This window comes from Argopecten irradians, chromosome 15 (assembly GCF_041381155.1).
Source record: "Argopecten irradians isolate NY chromosome 15, Ai_NY, whole genome shotgun sequence".
Classification (NCBI taxonomy): Eukaryota; Metazoa; Mollusca; class Bivalvia; order Pectinida; family Pectinidae; genus Argopecten; species Argopecten irradians.
This window is the reverse complement of record NC_091148.1, coordinates 25,377,485-25,401,785: the sequence shown is the minus strand read 5'-3', so window position 1 is coordinate 25,401,785 and position 24,301 is coordinate 25,377,485. Positions and strand designations below refer to the sequence as shown.

Here is a 24,301-nt window from a genome sequence, read left to right as displayed (position 1 = left end):
CATTCTGTGTGATCTTACTAGAATCAGGAGACATGTACAATGGTTTTAGGGTTTTGGTTATCCAATTACAATCTGTTGTAAGGAAGTCAGGCTTCCAGATTGGATGTTAATTGCACACTAAAGCCCTAGTGAGGGTGAATTCAGGCTGCAGAAATTGCAGATCATGATCATTTACATGACTTCCTCTAGTGCTGTGCTGAACTGTAATCTTGAGTTTGCTTCTTGACAATAAATTGGTTTAGAACATGACATGTGTTTCATAAGTATGGTTCAGTAACAGAAACTTCAGGAAGTCACTTCCAAAAGTTTCCAAACAATTTTATTAATAAAAAAAAAAAAATTCTGACAATTTGAATATGTATGATAAACTGCACCACTTACTTACCATGCCAGGCATTCTATAGTGCATGTGTCCTTAAAAGGTCCTCATTACAATTTACCTTATATTTATTGACATTTTGTATGCGACTTGTTTATAAAGTTTAGATATTTTGATTATCTCTTGTACCTTAGCTAAAAGCAACATTATACATAGATTTATTCACTCGTACAGATGACACATTTAAATATGATATTGCATTATTTGCCTGTAAGTGAGAACCCATCTTATTCGCGTAAATACTTTTAACTTTTATATTCTCCAAGTTTGTAATTCAATAATTCTATAATGGTCATTTAAGAAAATGGTCTTGATGGCCAAGTGGTCTTTATACACACAGTAACTTGTGCTGAAATTGACCATATGGAACCCAGAGAAAGTGTTCCTAATTAAGCAGCTTGTCTTTATACAGAGGTAATCTCTAAAGCAGGTTTTACTGTGTAACTGAAATATGGAGGAGTTAGTGTGCAGTTTGATATATGGACGGACCACAATGTCCAGTTGGTCATGTGGTACTGGTCATTCTTGTGCAGGACAGGTGAGGTAAAACAAATATCCAATGTTTGGTGTTGGGTCAGCTCTGCTTGGCTATTAAGCTCTATTTGCTAGGGGCAGTCTTAGACATAAGTGAAAGACAAACATGTGTCTTGGAAGTGCAAATATTTCCTAATGTAGGTCGCATCTGTAGGCATAGTGAGGTCGCATAGCACAACTAGGACAGGTTCAAATGCACTATCAACATAATCCCTTTCAGTTGACCAATCAAATCAGTGACACATTGCTATGTCATAATTCAGCCGGCCAATCAAAAAAAAAGCATGCAGAATTGCTCTATTGAGAAGAAAATTCTGTGAGCTAATCAACACAAAAGATGCAGAATTACTCATTATCAAATGCAGCATGCTAATCTATAATTATAAACATTATTATTTGGCATTATATAATATTTCAAAGTATAAATCCAAGTTTTGCCTACTTATATTATAAAATAATAAACATATTCAAAAGCAATATTACCTGTAAATCACCTGTTGCTCTTTCGCCTGTAAATTACTTGTTGTGATATACCTGTAAATTACCTGTTACAACCTTACCTGTAAATTACCTTTTGCTATCTTACCTGTAAATTTCCTGTTGCTCTTTCGTTTATAAATTACTTGTTGTGATATACCTGTAAATTATCTGTTACTATCTTAGCTGTAAATTACCTTTTGCTATCTTACCTGTAAATTACCTGTTGCTATATTTCCTGTTATGCTGCCCCATTACCTGCGTATATCATTTTAACATACAAAGAGACGAGGTTCAAAAACGAGGAGAGTTTAATTAAAAAATCAGAGCACTTAAGGAAGTAGGTATATATAACATTAATGGTTTATATGAATGTGTGTTCAGTTATGATTGATGTGGGTAATCAGAGGATGAAACATTCAGATGATATCATCCACATACGTCACAAACTCGTTAGAATGTCAGTGTTATGTAGATGAGCACTGGTGTATAATTGTAAGTACATGTTAAAAAGTGATCACTGCTTTACACTCCCACAACCATACGATACATCCAACAGGCTACTATCTACCCTGAGCTCTTTCTATGAAATTACTATCTTATACTTACCTATTCATGAGCGCTTTCTTTCTTGGTTTTAAACTTTCATATTATATTATTCCACTGACTGAAATATTAGTGTTCAGTTGATGCAACATTAGTGACTACATTATACAAAACAAATCTTACTGTTTGTATATTCATTATTCCACAGTAAACACAAAAACATACATAGCCGCCTTCACAACTGTTTAACCCCTACCCCCATTCTTCAGCTCTTTATACCACTCTGTAGCCCTGGAAGCCCTACCCGTATATATTATCCCATCATATAGAAGTAGTCCCAATATCCTTTTCTGCTCCAAATCTTAATACCATCCTTTTCCTACGTTTGAGGTGGGTCTTTAGCTAACCCCCTCCTCCTCATGCCCTCACCCGAAAAAAAATGGGGGGGGGGGGGGGGGGGGGGTTCTAGGTGTTTCAAAAAATGAAATTCCTCTGTATAATTGGAAATGGACTGTAAAAAAAATTGTGGCCATCCTTATTTTTTGGGCTTAAAAAGTAAGAGGATAGAATAAAAAGAAAACAAAAACCACTGACACATTTTTTTTATCTAACTCCGACTCCTGCCCTGCATTTATTTCTGCGATTTAACTTTCTAGCAGCCAGCCTCCTATTACCTAATGTGTTGAATCCTATCCCACGGTGTCACCCATCAGCCTGACCCTACAGATTGTCTATTACCACCTGAAATTATGCCTCAAGAGGTGGTTGTGTCTGCACTCGTTTTACCCTAAATACAGTGGAGCTAGATAAATAAACAACAAGGCAGTTAATTGGTTTTCTAAAGTATTACCATATCCCCCCACCAATGTAAGCATGTATGTGCAAGTAAAATTTACTCTGATTAGTATTCCGTGGATTCTCATTATGCAGAAGCTTATGTAGCACAGTGCTCAGAGATGCAGCCTGGGCATGTGTTTCCGCGAGTGTAAAAGCCTACCATTCATTGACTTTGGTGTAAGCTAACAACTCACACATACGTTGTGTAAACCCTCGCAATTGATTTTTACTCAACTGGAGTGAAAATGCATACATCGTAGTCCTCCGTGCAATAATCAATTTCAGTATCCGGGGTTGAAGTAAGGCATTATGTCCGAGGAGACCTTGAGTCTTGATCAATTGCATTTATTGTGGAATTGATTAGAATCTTTGCACATGATTATCCCGTTAAGCAAACAACTCCATCTTTCAGTTACTTGTTGCTGACACTATGGAGACTATTGGTCGTTTTAATGAAAGATCCTGAGCTTGCATGCTGAATAGATTGATTGGTACTATCATTGTTTAAATAAAGTTGTCACAAAATTGGGTGACCCAATTGTTTTGTAAAATGTAATTATTTGTTCAATATGAGAACAGAGTTCTGTCCTAGATACAAGGATACATGTAAAATTGTTTAAAAGTTTTACTTTATCATGTAAATAACCCCGGAAGGAAGATATGCAAACTTAATTAAGTTTTAAAGCAAAACAGGGAATATGGTCTTAGGCTATGTAAAGCACTGTATGAACTCTTATACAGAGCAATAGCCAGGTGCAGTCCGTAGTTTGGTAGTTTTTCTTTGGGTACTCCCACTTCACGAAATCTCCTAAACCAGTCACATCCTTAAACAACCATGGCTGTAAAGAGGACATAAACAAAATATTTCAAATGTGATCTGATGTGAGTGCTTTAGTACTAAACAATTGTCGGCTTTATTAGGAATGCACTTCCTGTTAGTTGTTTCTGATTTGTCATTCTGTTTGATATATTAGGTATGTACACTAATTAACCCAGTAATTCTCTCATTGCTTTAACGCTAACAGTATTGTCTGACAATAAGTAGAAATGTACTAATTACTAGTTTATATATTTACTGTTAAATGCTCAGAAGGCCTGGGTGCAATTTGTTCAGTCGTCATCCCAAGATATATTATTCATCACCAAAAGAGTGTACTACTTGTGTCTCCACAAAATCTGGACCTGAACTGTTCTAAAGTTACTGGTAACTGGTACAAATCTACCAGCTCTCAACTTTGAAATCAATAGCAGTACTACTCCATGGAGACTGGCATATTTTAAACATTGAAATGACTACTACACATTATTCTGTGTTTGTGCCAGAAACTTGTACGGAGAAAACCCCAAGGAGGCCTAAGGCTTTCTGCTGCTACAATATTGTACACAAAATATTGAATATTTTGAATTGTTGGAAGTGTTTATATGTTTTCTTCAGCCCATTACATTGAACCTCCTACAGTTTACAGTAATGTTACATCAGCTTTGAACTGTCGGTATATAATAAAGCCTCATGTCAATGGCTACATAAAATTTCATTTTTTTCTGATAAACATAAACATATTTTTTTTGCCTGTACACCAAGGTCAAGGTCATTTTCTTAATGTAGTGCAGCTTTAAAGTAAGTGCTTTACATCGCCTCTACTTTCAACCATTATCACCCCCACCCCTTTCATCCTATCCCCTTCACCCCACCCCCATTCCACGTCACCCCCCACCCCCATTCAACATCACCCCACCCCTCCCCCATCATCCCCACCCCATTCCACATCCCTCTGTTGTACACATATATCTACTAGTTGTTACAAGAAAGGCGCGGGCAGCCTTTAGTTTTTTGGCATTCTTATTTCAAATGATAAGTATAATGTCTTGATTTCATTAACTATCTTTGAAGGTACTTGGGCCTCCCATCGATTGAAATAACTCTATTACTATGGGGTTCCCTTAGGGGACAGAAGAAGCTGGCATCGTACGGAAATAGTCATTATTGGAAAAGTTTTCAAAAGTTAGAATTTGAGGTCAAGAAAGTCTTAAAAATTAGAAATTATTTCAAAATAAAAAGAATTAATGCTGAATTTGGAATGTAGTATTTTCACACCTGACTGAAGGTATTATCATGGTTCACTGATTATATGGGTTAAGATACAATCTTTCACGTTACACAGATGATGATGTAAGGTTTACAATATGGCAATGATTTATTATCATACGACACACGTTATATCGAGACAATTAAAATCGGCAAAATTTATACAAATTACCTTAAAATGCTTCCTAAATTATGATGTAAACAATACGTTATACAATGTTGATAAGGCCAAAACATTGTGTATACAATTGAAATGAATATGATTGCCTTTGATATTTTAAGGATATTTTGCATTGAAAGAAAAATAAATCTATATTGTTTGTAATTAGTAGATCTTCCTATCGGTATAGTTATAGATTTACCATTTAAATATTTTCTATCATGTCAAATTTTGGGTGCAAGAGAAACAACTAATGAAACAAGATCAAGCAATTCAAAAAGTAATTTATATAATTTAAACCTCCATCATTCTACAGTTAAATCTTAATGAAAAGATTTCTTGATTTCTGAAATTGATTATTCTGGTTAAGTTTAATTAAGAAGTTGAGCCTGATGCCCCCAGCTGGTGCGGTGAAGCGTAGCCCTAGTACAGTTTTGTAGTAACATTCCTGTAAGTCATGTATCAAGATATCTGCAGCCTTTTTTTATGGTCATAATATGTGTTTTGGCCAAGATTGAGCGTGTGTTTTGTGTGTGCGAGTGTAACATCAAGATAAATGGGTCAGAAACCTCTCCCAGCTGATGTTATAAGTATAGAGTTTATACTGCTAACTCATTGCATACAACCATTTCAGCATCTGCACTCTGGTAAATTGAGGCCCTAAATGGGGGGGAGGAATTCCAAATATAACTCTATAATCTATATACTTTTACCTACTATGATTATACTAAACATTCCAATGGAGTTAATCATGAGTTGTAACTCTGGCCTGTATCTATTGTGTTCATATCGGGATTTATAAATTATGTCAGATTTTACAAATTGGCATCGTAATTAATTCAATTTAATATTTTGGAAAATTCAATCTATTTCATGATTTATGTAGTACATGTATCTATTTATATGTAAGTCATTTGTCGTAACACTGGATTTTATCAATTGTATTTATAAACTCTAAAAAATAACAATTGCATAACAAAATTTACAAATTATTTCAGATTTTATAAATTGTTTCTCAGCCTTTATTTTTTCAAGAATTTAAACTGTTTGTTATTTATATTGTGCTTCTATGTTAATCATGAACTGTATCGATTTTGTTGATAAACTAGAATAAAGCAGCAGTTGCAAACCGTAACAACAGAATTTATAAATTATTTCATATTTCACAAATTGTTGCTCTGCCTTTATTTATTGTTTTGAGAATTCCAACTATTTGGCTATTCACTCAGTACTTATGTGTGTTGGGGAACACTCATTGATTTTGAGATTGTTTACCTATAAGCCTGTGCATGGAGTTATACATACCAGTGGCAGTGGAGGTTCTCCATATTGATTTTGTGTAACAGGGTTTTAGTGTTAGGCTGAGGAGGTACTGCTTACAAGTTAGGGAATATCACATGGCACCTCTCTATGGCTGGCAAAAACAAGACCTTAATGCTGGCAAAAACCAGGCTTCAGTGCTGGCAAAAACAAGGATTCAATGCTGGCAAAAACAAAGCCTTGATGCTAACAAGAACATGGCCTTGATACTAGCAAAAACATGGCCTCAATACTGGCAAAAACATGGCCTCAATACTGGCAAAAACATGGCCCCAATGCTGGCAAAAACATGGCCCCAATGCTGGCAAAAACATGGCCCCAATGCTGGCAACAACATGGCCCCAATGCTGGCAAAAACATGGCCCCAATGCTGGCAAAAACATGGCCTCAATACTGGCAAAAACATGGCCCCAATGCTGGCAAAAACATGGCCTCAATGCTGGCAAAAACATGGCCTCTTTTTCTCATCTCAATGTACAACTGTCAGAAATAAATGAGGCTTCTTTTGTTTCCCTGAATGGCAAAAACATTGACATCTCCATAAATAGCATAAACATGACCTCTGCAAAAGTCATAAAAAATGTGACTCTGTTCTTATATTATATATAATAATAATTGAATTAACTCTCAAACTTGGGATCATATCTGTCTCAATTGTTCTGAAAACATCAATGCCTTTCTTGTATTATCTACAATAGAGCAAAGATGGTGGATATTGGAAAACATGGGGTTATTCATTTCTTTTGAGTAGTTTCATAGATTTGTAGTTAGGTGCAGAAGGATGGCAGATGAGCAGAATATGCCACATATTGATTGACACGTGTATGCAATATTAAATCATTTATGTATAAATACACATGAATTTATGCAAAAAAGATGCATAACAATTTGTTAGAAATCATGTTTTTGCATATGTGACAAACATATGGCACTACTGTAGTTATAATAAACCTGTACATGTGTGATGTTAAACGGGATTCGGGCTATGGGTTGTAAAAATTCCTTTTGAAATAGTCATTATTATTCATAGAGTCCTAGGATATTCTGCTTCAAGGACTGTAGTGCATATGGACTTAAACTAAACCATTTTAACCATTAGTGTATCAGATCTGACACCGACTTGCGTAAGATTATTTCTAAAAAAAAATTGTAATGAATTACCTTTCAATTGATCTCGATGAAATAACACAGTGATTAAACGAAACTAATACAGGTTTTCGTGTATAAACCACCGAAATGTCTTCTTTCATTTTGTCATTAGATTTCTTCTCGGTTAAATAAGCCACAGTCATAAGTAGGACATTTCTGAGTCCATCCGTACAAAGGGGGTTTACAAAGTTTACGCCTCAATGATTTAGACATAATGACGAAAATGTTCATGTATACTAGGATTTCATCGCCAACAGCTAAAAAGGCCTCAAAGCTGCATCAGCATGATAATGGATATCTTCATTCAAACTCAGAACTTAATAGAAACTGAATGTAAACATGCAATCCCGATTAATACTAGCTCCAATATTTCCCTTTTTTTGCTGGCAGGATTTTTTCTGTGGATTGCTGTGTCAAAGTCTTTATAGTATTTTGATATACAATTACTAGAGATTTCCAGCCATGGGTTTTGAGTTTGATACCCACTAATGTCAGCAGTGGCTGTAGGTCAGAGGTTTTTCTCTGGGTACTCCTGCTTTCATCTTCTAAATCGGGCACATCCTTTTAATTGCCCTGATTTTAAATAGGAAGTATGAAGAATTTAGGTATCATGTTTCTTCTATACTGTATTTATATGCTGCATTCGTGCTGCATTTATATATACTGCATTCATACTGCATTTATGCTGTTACCATACTGAAAAATTGTTAAATCATATAAACAGTGATCTTCTCTTGTTTTGGTTGATAGCACAAGCTGAGAAAGCCAGATGTTCAGGTTTGGGTGTGACCCGAGCAAAGGAATTGAAATTGGTCATTAACTCAGATATTTACAAGAACTGTTGAAAGAGTACAAAGCAAATGCAAGTGTCGTAATGTTGAAATATTACAAAGCGAATGCAAGTGTCGTAATGTTGAAAGATTACAAAGCAAATGCAACTGTTGTAATGTTGAAAGATTACAAAGCGAATGCAAGTGTCATAATGTTGAAAGAATGCAAAGCGAATGCATGTGTTGTTTTGTTGAAATATTACAAAGCAAATGCATGTGTTGTTATGTTGAAAGAATGCAAAGCGAATGCATGTGTTGTTATGTTGAAAGAGCACAAAGTGAATGCATGTGTCGTAATATTGAAAAAGTACAAAGCAAATGCATGTGTCGTAATCCAACCCACCACCTGATGTAATGAGTGAGTAAATTACACTTTATGTGTTAATGGGAGTTAAATGTGGTCTTGCTACCATCAGCGTAACATACATGTACAGTGTAAATTACACTCTGAACATAGAATAGACCATTATCGGCCAAACAAATCCAGTTATTCATAAATGTTGGTAGTATCAGATGCAATGTGCATCATAGTTGTTTGTATAGCATTGACTTGTGTATCACATATTGATTTCTATGTTAAAATGTACAGTCCTATATTCATTGATGATTTTAGTTAAGGAATAATGAAACAGCTTCATCACAACACAATATCTCTGTAAAGTGTACAATGTCATTGTAATATCTGACAGAGAGACAAATCCTCTGTGAGTCAATTGTGATCAGTCATATATAGCACCTATTTGTTTAATTCAAACAAACACGATACAGAGAGTTTTAGAGTTAGAATTCAATTTTGATTCAATGCAGAATTTATAATACATTTTGCATGGTACTTCATAATTTTAGGAAAGGACTGAAAAAGATGTATGTAGCTGGTTTCCGATCCTTTTGATGCATACATTCAAGCCTGCCTTTGGTACCACCTCTGTATAAAGACCACCTGCTTAATAAGACCACTTTTCATGGTCCCCAATAATGATTCCAACACAATTTGCCCTGTGTATACAGAACACCTGGCTATGGTGACATGTTTTTTCTTGGTACCTTGGGGGTCATTATAGACAGGTCTGACTATATAAAGCCAATAAGATATAAATATAAACTTTATTTATTTTACATCGATGGAGACACAAGTTATGCAATTTGTGTAAATGTAAATCACTCTCGATGGCCTGGATGTAAGCGCTTGAAGGGTCTTAGTGAGGGAGGAAACCAGAGTGCCCGGAGAAAATCCACATGATCAGGGCAGGTGACCCCTAACATTTTTATATCCATACCGGGGATCGAACCCTGCCCGCCAAGGTGAAAGGCATGCGGCTTAACCACTACACCATCCCATCACCCTAAAGCCAATGTTAAAAACAAACTCTGCCAGTTCATCAAATTTATTAATTGATATTTGAACCAATATCTTTCTGAATGGCTTTGTGTATATGTGTATATCTAGTGTAGGTGATTCCATAGCTGGTTCCTACTTGTCCGTCCCATACATTTATTTCTGCAGATATAAAGAAATCCCCTTGAATGATATGTGTACTATGTCTGTATTGGTATGCCTGGATAAATTTTTTCTCTGAAGTGTTTGGACATATGCAGTTTGTTGGGCTGTAAATACATTAGGTGTATATTTGGATGTTGGTTAGCTGGTGTACAGATCAGTGCAAATCGGTGAAGGGTTGACTCAAAAATGGTGCACTATAATGCACTCAACGCTTCAGTAAAGGAGTGACCTAGAAATGATGCATCACTGACAAGTGTATAAACACACTTCTTGTATGTGTTAGATATTCATTACATGACTGTAGTTATGAAATGGCCATTCATAGTCACGTAACTGCTGATCCACGCTATGAATTTTGATGTTTACACAAAATTGCACCGCTAGTTATTTGCCTAGAGAAAACAAATGGGGGGGGGAAAAATACCGAATCGTTTGTAGGTGTCAGTTTAATACACATTTGTACTCTTCTGATTCTTAGGATGGAATGGTTGATTACGGTATTTAATAGGTGTATGATGGGTGGTTTACTATACAATATACAATTATGGCTCTCTGAGGAGGGATACATCTAGAATTGTCTCCCTGGAAAGAGTTATTTTCTCAAGGGCCATCTAAAATTGTCTCCCTGGAAAGAGATATTTTCTCGAGGGACATCTAGAATTGTCTCCCTGGCAAGAGTTATTTTCTCGAGGGCTAAGCATAGGGACATAATTATTTTATTATTGCAATCAAGATTAAAAGAAAAACATTTCTCTGGTAAAAGAACTCATGAAAATATTTCCCAATGTTGCTAAATTCATCAGGCTGCAAAACATAAGCAACAGAGTTTACATTGTTGGTTGACGTTGCAGATGACGTCAACTTCCGGTTACTTCCCTGGGGTTATTTCCCTGGGGTTATGTATTTCCCTCGCCTTTCGATTCTGTGGAAACATCTAACTTATTCAATGTCATGTGATCAAGTTTAATCCAGTCAGAACATTCTAAATGAAAGTGAGGTATAATAATCACTATAATATGGGGCAGGGAGAACATTGGAAATGGAAGGAGGATGGAATGGAAATATACATAATAATCACTGTAATATAGGGCAGGGAGAACATTGGAAATGGAAGGAGATGGAATGGAATATACATAATAATCACATAATCATGGAAATGGGGCAGGGAGAACATTGGAAATGGAAGGAGATGGAATGGAAATATACATAATATCACTGTAATATGGGGCAGGGAAACATTGGAAATGGAAGGAGGATGGAATGGAAATATACATAATAATCACTGTAATATGGGGCAGGGAGAACATTGGAAATGGAAGGAGGATGGAATGGAAATATACATAATAATCACTGTAATATGGGGCAGGGAGAACATTGGAAATGGAAGGAGGATGGAATGGAAATATACATAATAATCACATAATCACTGTAATATGGGGCAGGGAGAACATTGGAAATGGAAGGAGGATGGAATGGAAATATACATAATAATCACATAATCACTGTAATATGGGGCAGGGAGAACAGTGGAAATGGAAGAAGGATGGATTAGAAATATACAATTTTGATTGGGAGCTGCATGCATTGGATGGGGTAGGACAGAGGGAATGGAGTATAGAGGAGTTGTGTGGGGGGGGGGGGGAGGAAGACGGAGAGGAGGAATAATTAACAGGGGATGGAGAAAGGAAGGGCAGATAGGGGTTTTAATTGGATCATAAACTTTGGTAAGATATTTTATTTTTTTTATTTATTTATTTGCTAGCTGTGTTAATATCAATTATTTAAACCATGAGGTTTACAGTATACAATAAGGTAGAAAACAAAATCCTGAAATATTTTAGTTATGATACATGTCTAACAAATGTTTAATTTTCTTCCTACAGCTTCGGCACTCATTGGAGGAGATACAGTTCTACTCCGTAAGTTTTCATCTCATTTAATTTTGAATTTAAATTTTGATTATTTGCATAATTTCATGTGGTGGGTATAATGGAGTCTGAATTACATTGGAGGATATTGTTGTTGTGTTAAATATCGATAGGTTAAATCATTGGTCTGTCACATGGTCATGGGTCACTAAAGGCAATGGTCAGTAAAATCATTGGTCTGTCACATGGTCATGGGTCACTAAAGGCAATGGTCAGTAAAATCATTGGTCTGTCACATGGTCATGGGTCACTAAAGGCAATGGTCAGTAAAATCACTGGTCTGTCACATGGTCCTGGGTCACTAAAGGCAATGGTCAGTAAAATCACTGGTCTGTCACATGGTCATGGGTCACTAAAGGCAATGGTCAGTAAAATCATTGGTCACAGTAAAGCCAATTAATGGTCAGTATGGACAGTGGTCATTGCAATCAGTAGTCTGTTTAGTTATTTAATGATTAGTGTATTTTGAGGTTAGTAAAATGTGATGAATCAGTAATACCTGTGGTCAGTAGTGGTCATTAAAGTTTGTGGTTGATGAAATCAGTAATTATTAAGTTAATGATGAGTTAAATTAGTGGTCAGTTAAAGTCAGTGGTCAGTTAAAGTCAGTGGTCAGTTAAATCAGTGGTCAGTTAAATCAGTGGTCAGTTAAATCAGTGGTCAGTTAAATCAGCGGTCAGTTAAAGTCAGTGGTCAGTTAAATCAGTGGCCATGCAGTAACTTTAGTGTTGAAAATGACTGTGTCACAATTTGTTGGATATATTCAGGTTTCACATTATGTTGATTTCAGTTCTCATTTAAATGATGTTAATGTGACTTTGGTTTTGAGGACAAAGGAATCTACTTAAACACTGGCTCATGACAATTTGTATATATTCTAATAATCCCGATAAAAATTTCTACTTTAAAAACAACTACAAGATACAATGGTTGTAGGATTTCTATAGTAATGTTGTAGAAGTACATTTATGTCACGTTATGTTGGGCATTCACAACCAAATTAGTTATCTTTGTGAATCTGATATCAAAGTCCATTATCCTCTCAATGTCATAGATTCTGTGACCAATAGAACAGACTGTGTCATTGACCTTGCATTAAAATCTGTGACAGTTAATTTCATTGGTCGACTGAGATTGGCTCTTGCATGAAAATCTGTGACAGTTGATTTGATTGGTTGACCGCCGAGAGGAAGGTGACTGACCTAATTTAGGAGGGAAAAGTATTCATCAACACCTCATGAATATATTTACAGCCACACTGTAATGTTGTGCAGGTGTTTTGTTGTATGTATTCATACATTTCAAAACTAAAAATGAAACTCTGATCTTTGTAATGAAGATTTGATTTATCAAGATCAAATCTTCAAAATGAATAAGAATTCAAATAGAATTGAAAAGATATGAAAAAAGGTGGAGTAAAATAATTAAATCTTTGGATTGAACATGCTGTACCTATAATCCCAGTCTATCGTTTGCTTTAACTTGATGGAATTCACAAACTTTTCGAGAAATCAGAAAATTTCAAAAGTTAAATTTCAATAACATCTTGTAAGTGTGTCATACGTTTGCATGCATACAATTTCGATCACTGACAAACCTTATTATGGAGTTTAAAGTCATGCTTAAACTTTCAAAGATAGTCACGATGGTTTTTTACTCACACAGTTATATATAGTGTGATGTTTTACACATGTGAATACAGTAATTTATCTTAGATTAATTAGAGACTTCGTAATGCTATGTATTAAGACAGTTGATATCTGGGGATTTCGAAATTGGCGGTATGAAATTATAAAACACTTATTAAACAGTCTCACAATATATAACAAAAGTTAAATTAAAGTACCTTGATACCCAAAGGCACAAAACATGTAAGATTATATTTATATTATTTTTTGTGTAGTTATTTAGACAATAACATCTTGTAAGTGTGTCATACGTTATTCGCATGGTTTCGTAATGCAATTAAACACAAAAATACAAAAAAATGCATGCATACCATTACAAACATATTTTTCTTGATTTCTATCACTGTTACAAACCTTAATTATGGAGTTTAAAGTCATGCTTAAACTTTCAAAGACTAGGTCACGATGTGTTTTTTTTTACCTCACATCTGTATCGAGAAGCAGTAGTGCAATTTATGAGTTATATACCATAGGCGTAGTTTCAATGACCCTCCAAAACATTACAGTATTGCACTAAGGGACAGACACATGAATATCAATGAGTTGCAAAATGCTGACAACTTGTTCTATGTTTCATTTAAGTCTGCTTACATAGTATAAGTTTGATCAGGATTTCTCTGTTGAATTCAAATTCTAGATTATCTCCCCTTCGTTTGAAATTAAGAATACATTAGACAATTTGGAATAACAAAATTTTTATAGCATAAAAGATAGTAATTCTTGTTCTAGATTACCTCCCCCTAGTTTGAAATTAAGAATAGACATTTTGGAATTACAAAATTTATATCTAGCATGAAATTAATTTCTCTTCTGAATTCTAATTCTAGATTATCTCCCCCTAGTTTGAAACTTAGAATAGACATTTTTTTACAAATGACAATCATTGTATAGGATACGATAGATAAAGATTTCTGCTAAATTATTCTACATGATTATCTCCCCCTAATTTGAAACTTAGAATAGACATTTAAAATTAAGAAAGCATAATAAATTACATTTTTTCTACTGAATTATAAGACTATCTCTCCCCAATTTGAAACCTAAAATAATTTAAGACATCTTGAAATTAATAATAGTATAATAAATAAATTATCTGCTAGATTATCAGATAACATTGAAAAGAATTCCTAAAATTGTAAATCGAAATTGTCAATTTAAATGATATTCCTATTGAATGTTGTTAGTAGATTTTCTCCCCCTAGTTTGTGGTTATCATAAGACAAACAGAAATGTCCAAAATTATGTAAAAAAAAAAAAAAATGATAATTTTGATATTTTTATTTAGATTGGTAGTATATTTTGTTGTTGTTTTTTTAAGATATACAATCTGAGTATTTAGACTAATTAATTTACTCTCCTACCAAAAGTTAAAGACCAGTTTAAATGGTTACATATACCTAGTTGAACAGTCCGTTTTTCCCTGGGAGGGGGAGTTCTAGTTGTCTCTGCGGAAATGTGTTCTGAAAAATAATGTATGCTTGCATATAACAGTGTTATAGTGTTTTGGTGCAGGAAGTTTGTGTTGGATGGTTAGTTAACCTACCGGTAATTCTCGGTGATAATGTAATTGTAAACTCGATATTTATAGATTGTTCTAAGTAGCTGACCAGAAACAACATGCATCACCAAGACACCGAATATGAATTTAAAATAGCTAGGTCACATGTTGAATGAGTGATGGAGTACGCTAGGGGATTTAATGGGTCATCTTTTGTGTTATATCACAACGAATTGTACTTATCATGTATCATGTTTTAAACATATATAGGTCTGGATTATAAATGATGCATAACTATATGTAAATAAGTATGATCAGGAATTGAGGAGATCGAGAGGTCTGTATTTGTGTGATACACTGCTGTTATGTGTCATGGCTGGTATTTCCCTTCACATTCTGTGTCAAGAGAATTCTTTGTTCCGATTTTACTTTTACGGTACATACATGTGTACACAGGTGTCACGTTTTAGTGTATAGGTTTTAAATCTATCTCATGTGTTGTGGGTCGTTGGTCATGGGCAGCAAAAGAAGTTCAATTCCTTTTATACACATTGTGCCATTCACAATACTACACAAAAACCTGACACGCACAAATACGCATATAGAGTGTGTATACCTGTACATGAAAACTCGTTATCTACCTGTATACACCTACAGGTGTACTGTTTGCTGTACATGTACAGGAACCAAAGTAGCATGAGAATTTTAAGCTTCTGATCACAAAAATGCCAACCGGTCTGTCCATTGTATACACAATAGCTCTACCTGGGGTGGCAGTGCTCTGCAGATCTGCTATTCTATAGACTAAATTGGCCCTTTTATATATATCGAGTTGACACAATTGTAGTGGGCGATTGAGTAACAGCTCCCAAGCTTAGGGCTGGTCAAGCTATTGTCCAACTATGTCCACTCTGCATGGTCAATCTCTAATTAGTGCAGGTATTGGAAATGCAGTCAGAATTTACCTGGTGGTCATTTTACAACTGACCGCCCGAGTTGTTAGTCCAGTGGAGGTATTATACATTACATACATTGACAACATGTAACTATAGGACTGGACACCAGTGTTAGGGACATTTTCTAGTTGTTTGGATAGATTTTTAAATTCACGATGTGACGGAGAAAAACAGGCATTCTTGGCCACCCACCTGCAAGTGTATTGATCTATTTTAATTGTACCTGTCACATCTGATGGCACATTATAATGGCAATGTCACCAGTGTTTGTGTGACAAATCATCGTCTGCACCACAATTTGCAGGGATCTATACAAAACATGACAACAACATAACGGCGCCAATGTACTAATTAGACGACCGAAGTGGGCAACGGTGAGTGTTGTATAGGTGAATGGCCTGGTTATATTATACACATACATCAGAAGTCCAGCACACTCATATCACCATTGTGGATTTGATATTACAGCATAGTAACGCATAGTAATGCATAAATCATTTTAGGGAAGAATTGGAGGAAGAAGGGGGGGGGGTAACATTTTTTTCATCTTTATTTGATTCATAGATGTATAAGTGATGTAGTGTAATTTTTCATACGTAGTTTTCATTGTCATCCCTATTTATAAACACAAACTTTAATACACCGTTATATATGTGTAAGATGTCATACTGTAGGGTAAGTAACGCTTTCATGCATAAATCATTTTTAGAAATGTATACCTTTCTAGGGAATTCAAAGGGGTGACATTGTTTAATTCATCATTATCTCATTTATAAATAGATCAACTTTAGTACACATATAGGATTTTATGTTCATTTCATTTGTCAGCTGGAATTATGATACAAGCAATTAATAAAACTTTTAAGGATTGATGTCACTATTTTTTAATTTTATCGGGATATGAAAAAAAAATTGTTTGCGAACTGTGTGAATCCTCAAAAGTTTGCAAACAATTTTTTTTTCATAACCCGATAAAATAAAAAAATTAGTGACATCAATGCTTATAATTAATTTTACACTCTATTTGATAAAATGAAGTATGTTTAAATGTAACATTATAGTGGTTTTTCAAGGGATTCTTTTTTCCGAATCAATAAGCAACGTCAATGTCTCTATTGTGACGTCATGATAACGTCGGCGTTTCGCGCCATTCTCGGAATTTTTTTTTCATAGTGGTATGCAAAAAAATATTGGCCAATCAAAAAGCCAGATTTGGTGTGAAAACAAAGAAAAATTAAAAAAAAAAACAACATTGTTCTGTATGTTTTATCATATGATTAACAGAATTAACATTTTTTTAAATCTTATATTTCTAGTATTTAAATATCTCCCAGAAGTAAAGCTATTTTCTCCTAGGTTTTCGTTCTGGGTTTATCCTATTGGTGAGAAGCTATATATGTAGTGTACTTTGTAATAATTGTTAATTTGAAATAGGATGATAGTTTTAACCATAGTTTTAAGTGTATATTTCTCTAAATGTATGTATGTATAATGTTTCTCATATCGTTGAAAAAATTCCAGCCTGCAGTACGATATCTGTAATGAAACATGTTTGATTGACTTATACCTATTGATGATGTTTTATATGCACCCTGATACACTGATGTGGTTCTGATTTATAAGGTTATTTACATCATGGCCTATATGTTCTCCAACTTTGCCTCAAGAAATTTCTCTTGAAATGATGAATATGTTGAATTCGGTTCATCATAAGTTGTTTTGGTGTAAACTAGGAAGGAGGTTAATATATATTCAACTTTTTGTATAAAAACTATAAATACCCCAAAACCGCTTCTTAGAATCCCAAACCCAATATAAGTTCAGTATTAAGGTTTTAAGGTATTCTCTAAATCAGCTGCACTATGCGATTGAAATATATGTATAAGATTTAGGTGATTTAAGCGTTTAATTTAAGTAAGAAAAAAACTTGGTTTCAATTCATAAAATGAGGCTGAATTATCTTCATGTAACCAACTCGTCACATCGGAGTAAAATTATGTAAAAGATGTTGAGATATACTTAATAAGTTTTTAGATTTCCTTGACAACTAGGTCAAAGTGCATACCTATAAAGTTGCAGATTAAGATATCCCAGAACTCATAGGGAGTTAATACCTTTGTAAAACTTCACACCTGTGGGTTCACATTTAAGTTGGTTAAATATTACATGTAGCTTCTGTTGTCACACGAGCTGTTGTATGTTAATGTAATGCATTTTACAATTTTATGATATATTTTATGCAGAGTGGAATACCTTATGTCCCCCAGGACTGTACGGGCTATGAATAATTTATGGCGAGGCCTATCAATGCTCTACAGAATTTACTATGTAGGTCATCACTGCATTTAAAACAGAATGCACCTGAATTATACATACAGAAACCAATGATGTGAATCTTCTAGAAACAATGTGTGGGATCGTCACTCAGGTGGAACCAATACAACTGATACAATCAAATTTTCAGTTTCAGAATTATGGTTTTGTGTGCATAAGCAACCCCATACAACTTGTATTTTGGGTAAAATATAAATTCTAAGCAGAGTACCCAAATATATATTGTAATCTATTGACATACTTGCATCTAATTAGTGTGCTTCATTTGTGTGGTTTACATTAACAGGGTCATTCAAGGACATGGTCAGGTTTATGAGGTTTAGGAAAACCGGAGTATTTGGCGAAAAAACACTGACCAGTGGTCAGTATCTGGCAACTGCCCAATATGATTAAGATTAAAACTTGACACTCAGAGGTGAAGGGCTAGTTGTAGCATGTCCGTGACACATTAACCACTCAGCCTCTGCGGCCCATGCATCTCATTAAAGCATAAAGAGTCTAAGAACGCAAAGGTGACAATGGCGGAATGAAGTTCTACTCTTGTCGGTCGTAGTATTTATAGACACAGTCATGTCCTAAGTCATGACATAGCCAATATATATGCTGTTAATATCTTTAAAAATAGTCAAGATCTTTAAAAATAGTCATTTTCATAAAGTAGTCCAGATATTTCCAATTTCCAATATAATTTCTCTCATGGAGCAGGGATAGAGTTTGAAGTTAAGAAGACCTCTGGTTCTCGATGAAGATTGTTCTATTCTGAAGGTATGATACAGGTAGTTAATACTTACTCCTGAAAGTGCAGAGATCGGTGGTTCTGAGATAAAATCAGATGATCTAAATGTCGCTCAAAGTAACTCCATAAAAGTAATTCTGGTTTTATAGTATATTATCTATGCTAACATTAAAAACAAAGTATAAATACTCAATGAATAGGTACTGTATGGTGACATTAATTATTCATTAGTGGTAGAATATTAACGGAAATGCAGTTATAAATAGAAATTTAACAAAAACTGGCTTAAGCATATTATCTTACAATCTCTGAATGTCGTGTAAATTATAGATGCAAAAAATTCTACGGTATATGATGATCGCCTTGAGCGGGTCGGTACCTGTTTGGTATGCAGTGTAACTGTATGGGGATTGGGAACATCCATCACAGTATAAAGTGTGGACATGTTTGATGTATTACTGGTGAATGTATAACATTTATATAATGTATGTAAAACTGGAGATATATAGAAATGACTTAGATTTAGTGCAGGGAAGTCCCTATAGGCATAGTAATATCTTAATATCGAGTAATCTCTAATACATCTTTAAAGATTTGAACAGAATGCTCTTTCTTATGGGTAGATGCATCTTAGAGTTATCTCCCATACTTGTAGGTATCGATACATTGTTTCCTATTTGAAACAGAATGCTTGATTCTGATTGGCTACACACATGGGTACTATTTGTGGGCACTATGAAAGTGGCGTGAAGTTGAATGTGAATGCATTGTGACGTCACCATTGCATGACGTCATTATAACATTGCGCTTCGACCAGGACGTCAAGATGGCGGACAGGCTGTTGTGTGCGGGGATGGAAGCAAATGCTGCTTTTCTACAGAAGACAGTTCACTCATGTTCTTTAATAATCTACTTTTTAATCTTCATCAGAAGCTGAATCCCGTTTTATAGAAACACAGATTTCTGCAACAATTCATATGTTGTGCTTTTAATGTAACAAAGTGGTGTGGAAATGAAGATAGCATTGAGAGGTGTTGGTTGACGTGCTTCTGTTACGATGACATGAAAACGGGTCTCATGTGATGGTGATGTACTGAACCCATTAAGGCCTGGTTGAGAGGGCACTATTGCCTCAAAGTATTGTCTTGTGATGGGATAGTGCCTCCGCCTTCGGCTTCGACTTGGGTACTATTCCATCCCTCAACAATACTATGAGGCAATAGTGCCCTCTAAACCAGGCCATAATAGATCAATATTACAGTGATATTTTTAAAACTAGCAATACTTACCCACAAGGGCAGATAACTCTGTTATAAGCCAGTACAGAATAGTGTAATAGACTCCACGTACCAAATGTTTTGTAGACTTGGCTTATGTATTATGAGTGGGTATATGAACTGTTATCCTCGCAATTAAATGACATCTTTTTTAGCAAATCTAATCTGAGAGACAGTCAACATATGTAACATATATCCCACATATCTCTGGTTGGGAGAATAGTAATGGACATGGGCAAAATTGATTTCAGGATGGGAGGGGGATACAATAAACATATAGAAGTAGGTGCATGTGTAATTATTTATGTTTAATATGCTACCAAGGTTATGATTATCTCAAATAGAATAGCCACTTATGTTAGAGATGAAATAATTCCCTAAATAAATGTAGATACGTTTTAGTTTCAATCCACAACAGGTGAAGGCAGTCATATAATTTATGTATACCATAATATAGTTATTCATCAAAAACATTTGATAGCAGAAAACATCTGCTGCTATAACAAGGAAGTAATATGAACACTAAATACAGATTTGTATGAAATCAAAAGTTTATTATAGCCACTGTAAATTTCTGTAGGACAATGATTGTATCAATATTTATTTTATCTTATGTTATATAATTGACGTACCTTTATTTTCGTGCATCTTACAAATTATGAACAGGTTTTCATTACCCTTGTGTTCCAGAAATATTAATTACCCTGGTAGGTAAAATGGGTATTTATAATTGGAATGATTTTTCAGGGGGGAAAAAATTGGGGTACTTTTCATTTTCTGTGCTTTAAAACGAGAATAAGAGGTCAGTAAATAAATAAACCCTGACTGTATCTCTATTTATATGCAACATTAGATGAATGTAGTGCAACTGTCTCCCATACTGGAATACCTACATGTATGGGGATCAAAGACCTAGTTATTGGTATGTAGCTGTAAGCCCATGCTATAGACAACATCCAAGAGTTCTCTGACATTATTCTAGAACTGTATCCTCAGTTGATGCATTTTATTTTCCTCAACAGCTGTTCTGAAGAATGTCATGTCGGAATAGAAATGCTTTCTATTTTCTAGATCAGTACTGAACTAACGTACAGTGTTATGTTGAAAATAAATACCCCATTAATGAGTATGACATGGCCAATAGATAATATGGCAGAGTTTATACAAATGCATATCTAAATTTATCTGTTGTGGTTTAAACCAGATGAGTCATCGACAGAAAAAGAAGAAAAAAAGTGTATTCATAAAATTAATGAAAACCATTGAAATCTTGCCAACTCACTTATAACCCCCCAAAGTGGCCTCATATGAAGAGAAGAATTTAGGTCAGTTGAAAGGGTAATTGGTTGAATGAAGAAAAATTGTCCTTCTGCATGTGTTTAAATGAAATGGAAGTGTAAAAAAAACCGTAGCACAGGTCAGATGTGACTGACATCTTTAGACCTAGCTATGTAAGCATGCGTCGTGGACATGCAAGCCCCAGATATCCTCGTCCACACAAATAGACCTTTATTCTCCCTCAGCGGACTATTAATGGCAGAAAACTGTACCACTGTAAAATATATGGCGAAGTTCCCCAAAATCTACGATGGCCGAGAGCGGCCTGCCATTATTTTTTTATAAAATAAAAATGTCATGACACTTTTTAGCCGAAAAGTGTCGGGCAAATAATTTTTAATAAAAAAAAAATCTGTCATGACACTTTTTAGTCAAAAAAGTGTCATGACACATTTTTAGCTCACCTGGCCCGAAGGGCCGGTGAGCTTATGCCATGGCGCGGCGTCCGTCGTCCGTCGTCCGTCCGTCCGTCCGTCCGTCTGTCTGTCCGTCAACATTTCCTTTAAATCGCTACTAGTCATAGAGTTCTGCATGGATTGTGACCAAATTTGGCCACAAACATCCTTGGGGGAAGGGGAACAGAACTTGTATAAATTTTGGCTCTGAGCCCCTGGGGGCAGGAGGGGCGGGGCCCAATAGGGGAAATAAAGGTAAATCCTATAAATCGCTACTTGTCATAGAGTTCTGCATGGATTGTAACCAAATTTGGCCACAAGCATCCTTGGGGGAAGGGGAACAGAACTTGTATAAATTTTGGCTCTGAGCCCCAGGGGGCAGGAGGGGCGGGGCCCAATAGGGGAAATAAAGGTAAATCCTATAAATCGCTACTTGTCCTAGAGTTCTGCATGGATTGTGACCAAATTTGGCCACAAACATCCTTAGGAGAAGGGGAACAGAACTTGTATAAATTTTGGCTCTGACCCCCTTGGGGGCAGGAGGGGCGGGGCCCAATATAGGAAATAAAGGTAAATCCTATAAATCGCTACTAGTCATAGAGTTCTTCATGGATTGTAACCAAATTTGGCCACAAACATCCTTTGGGGAAGGGGAACAGAACTTGTATAAAATTTGGCTCTGACCCCCAGGGGGCAGGAGGGGCGGGGCCCAATAGGGGAAATAAAGGTAAATCCTTTAAATCGCTACTAGTCATAGAGTTCTGCATGGATTGTAACCAAATTTGGCCACAAGCATCCTTGGGGAAGGGGAACAGAACTTGTATAAATTTTGGCTCTGACCCCCCGGGGGCAGGAGGGGTGGGGCCCAATAGGGGAAATAAAGGTAAATCCTATAAATCGCTACTTGTCCTAGAGTTCTGCATGGATTGTGACCAAATTTGGCCACAAACATCCTTAGGAGAAGGGGAACAGAACTTGTATAAATTTTGGCTCTGACCCCCTGGGGGCAGGAGGGGCGGGGCCCAATATAGGAAATAAAGGTAAATCCTATAAATCGCTACTAGTCATAGAGTTCTTCATGGATTGTAACCAAATTTGGCCACAAACATCCTTTGGGGAAGGGGAACAGAACTTGTATAAAATTTGGCTCTGACCCCCAGGGGGCAGGAGGGGCGGGGCCCAATAGGGGAAATAAAGGTAAATCCTTTAAATCGCTACTAGTCATAGAGTTCTGCATGGATTGTAACCAAATTTGGCCACAAGCATCCTTGGGGAAGGGGAACAGAACTTGTATAAATTTTGGCTCTGACCCCCCGGGGGCAGGAGGGGCGGGGCCCAATAGGGGAAATAAAAGTAAATCCTATAAATCGCTACTAGTCATAGAGTTCTGCATGGATTGTAACCAAATTTGGGCCACAAACATCCTTGGGGGAAGGGGAACAGAGCTTGTATAAATTTTGGCTCTGACCCCCAGGGGGCAGGAATGGTGGGGCCCAATAGGGGAATTAGAGGTAAATATTCAAATTTCTTCAGAAAATAAACAATGAACCTGTATCCAGAAATATTACTTGGCATTACAAACCAGGTGAGCGATACAGGCCCTCTGGGCCTCTTGTTTACTATGCGGTAGAGGAATGTCAATGTGATACAGCACCGAAGTTACGTGTTCTATTCTCAGGTTTAATCGGCAGGATTATGTTGGTGAAACGCGGCAAACAACAGTATTTATCACAATATGAAATAGGAAAAATGATAATTCCCGACATAAATTGTGCTGTACCTATGAGATGAGATGAGAGAATATTTATACAATGCTGATTAACAAAATAAAAAGCAGAATTTGAACTTTCATAGTGTGTAGGTGTAATATTTCATGCTACATGTATGTTATCGTTTTACTTCTGAACGTATATCTGGAGAAATGTTACTCAGTATCCAAAATATCTGTAATTATTATATGACTAATGCTAGTTACATTATTGAAATAAGATATTCGTAGCATAGTTCCCTATAATTAAATATATTATATTCAGCCAAAAAAAAGAAAATTGGTATCCTTACCACCAGAATCTCCTGTAACGATTGATTACACCTGAATGATTCGTTAGTTTTTATTGTCTGGTAAGTTCTACGGCAAGTAATAACAAGTGTAATGTTGATAAATCACATATGAAATGCAAAAATGCATTGTAAAAAGCGTCCTGTTTGACGAACTTTATAGTGTAACATTCAATGGGGAGTGCTTACCTTAGGATTTTTTAAATGCATTTGACATTGGGGCTTTCAACATCTCGTTGCCCAGCTTAAAAAAATAAACGAGTTTTTTAATGTC

General features: G+C 35.6%; 1 protein-coding gene across 2 annotated transcripts in view; it reads left to right on the top strand.

The window, feature by feature from the left end:
- The window catches only part of LOC138309449 (uncharacterized), a 73,128-nt gene that overhangs the window by 14,702 nt on the left and 34,125 nt on the right, over nt 1-24,301 (top strand). Inside the window, exon 2 of one of the 2 annotated variants that reach the window (XM_069250647.1) lies at nt 11,703-11,738. The gene's annotated coding sequence lies outside the window, so the exon portion shown is untranslated. Of the gene's footprint in view, nt 1-11,702; nt 11,739-15,824; nt 16,264-24,301 lie in introns of those variants that run through there. The other variant, XM_069250648.1, reaches the window with a different exon arrangement.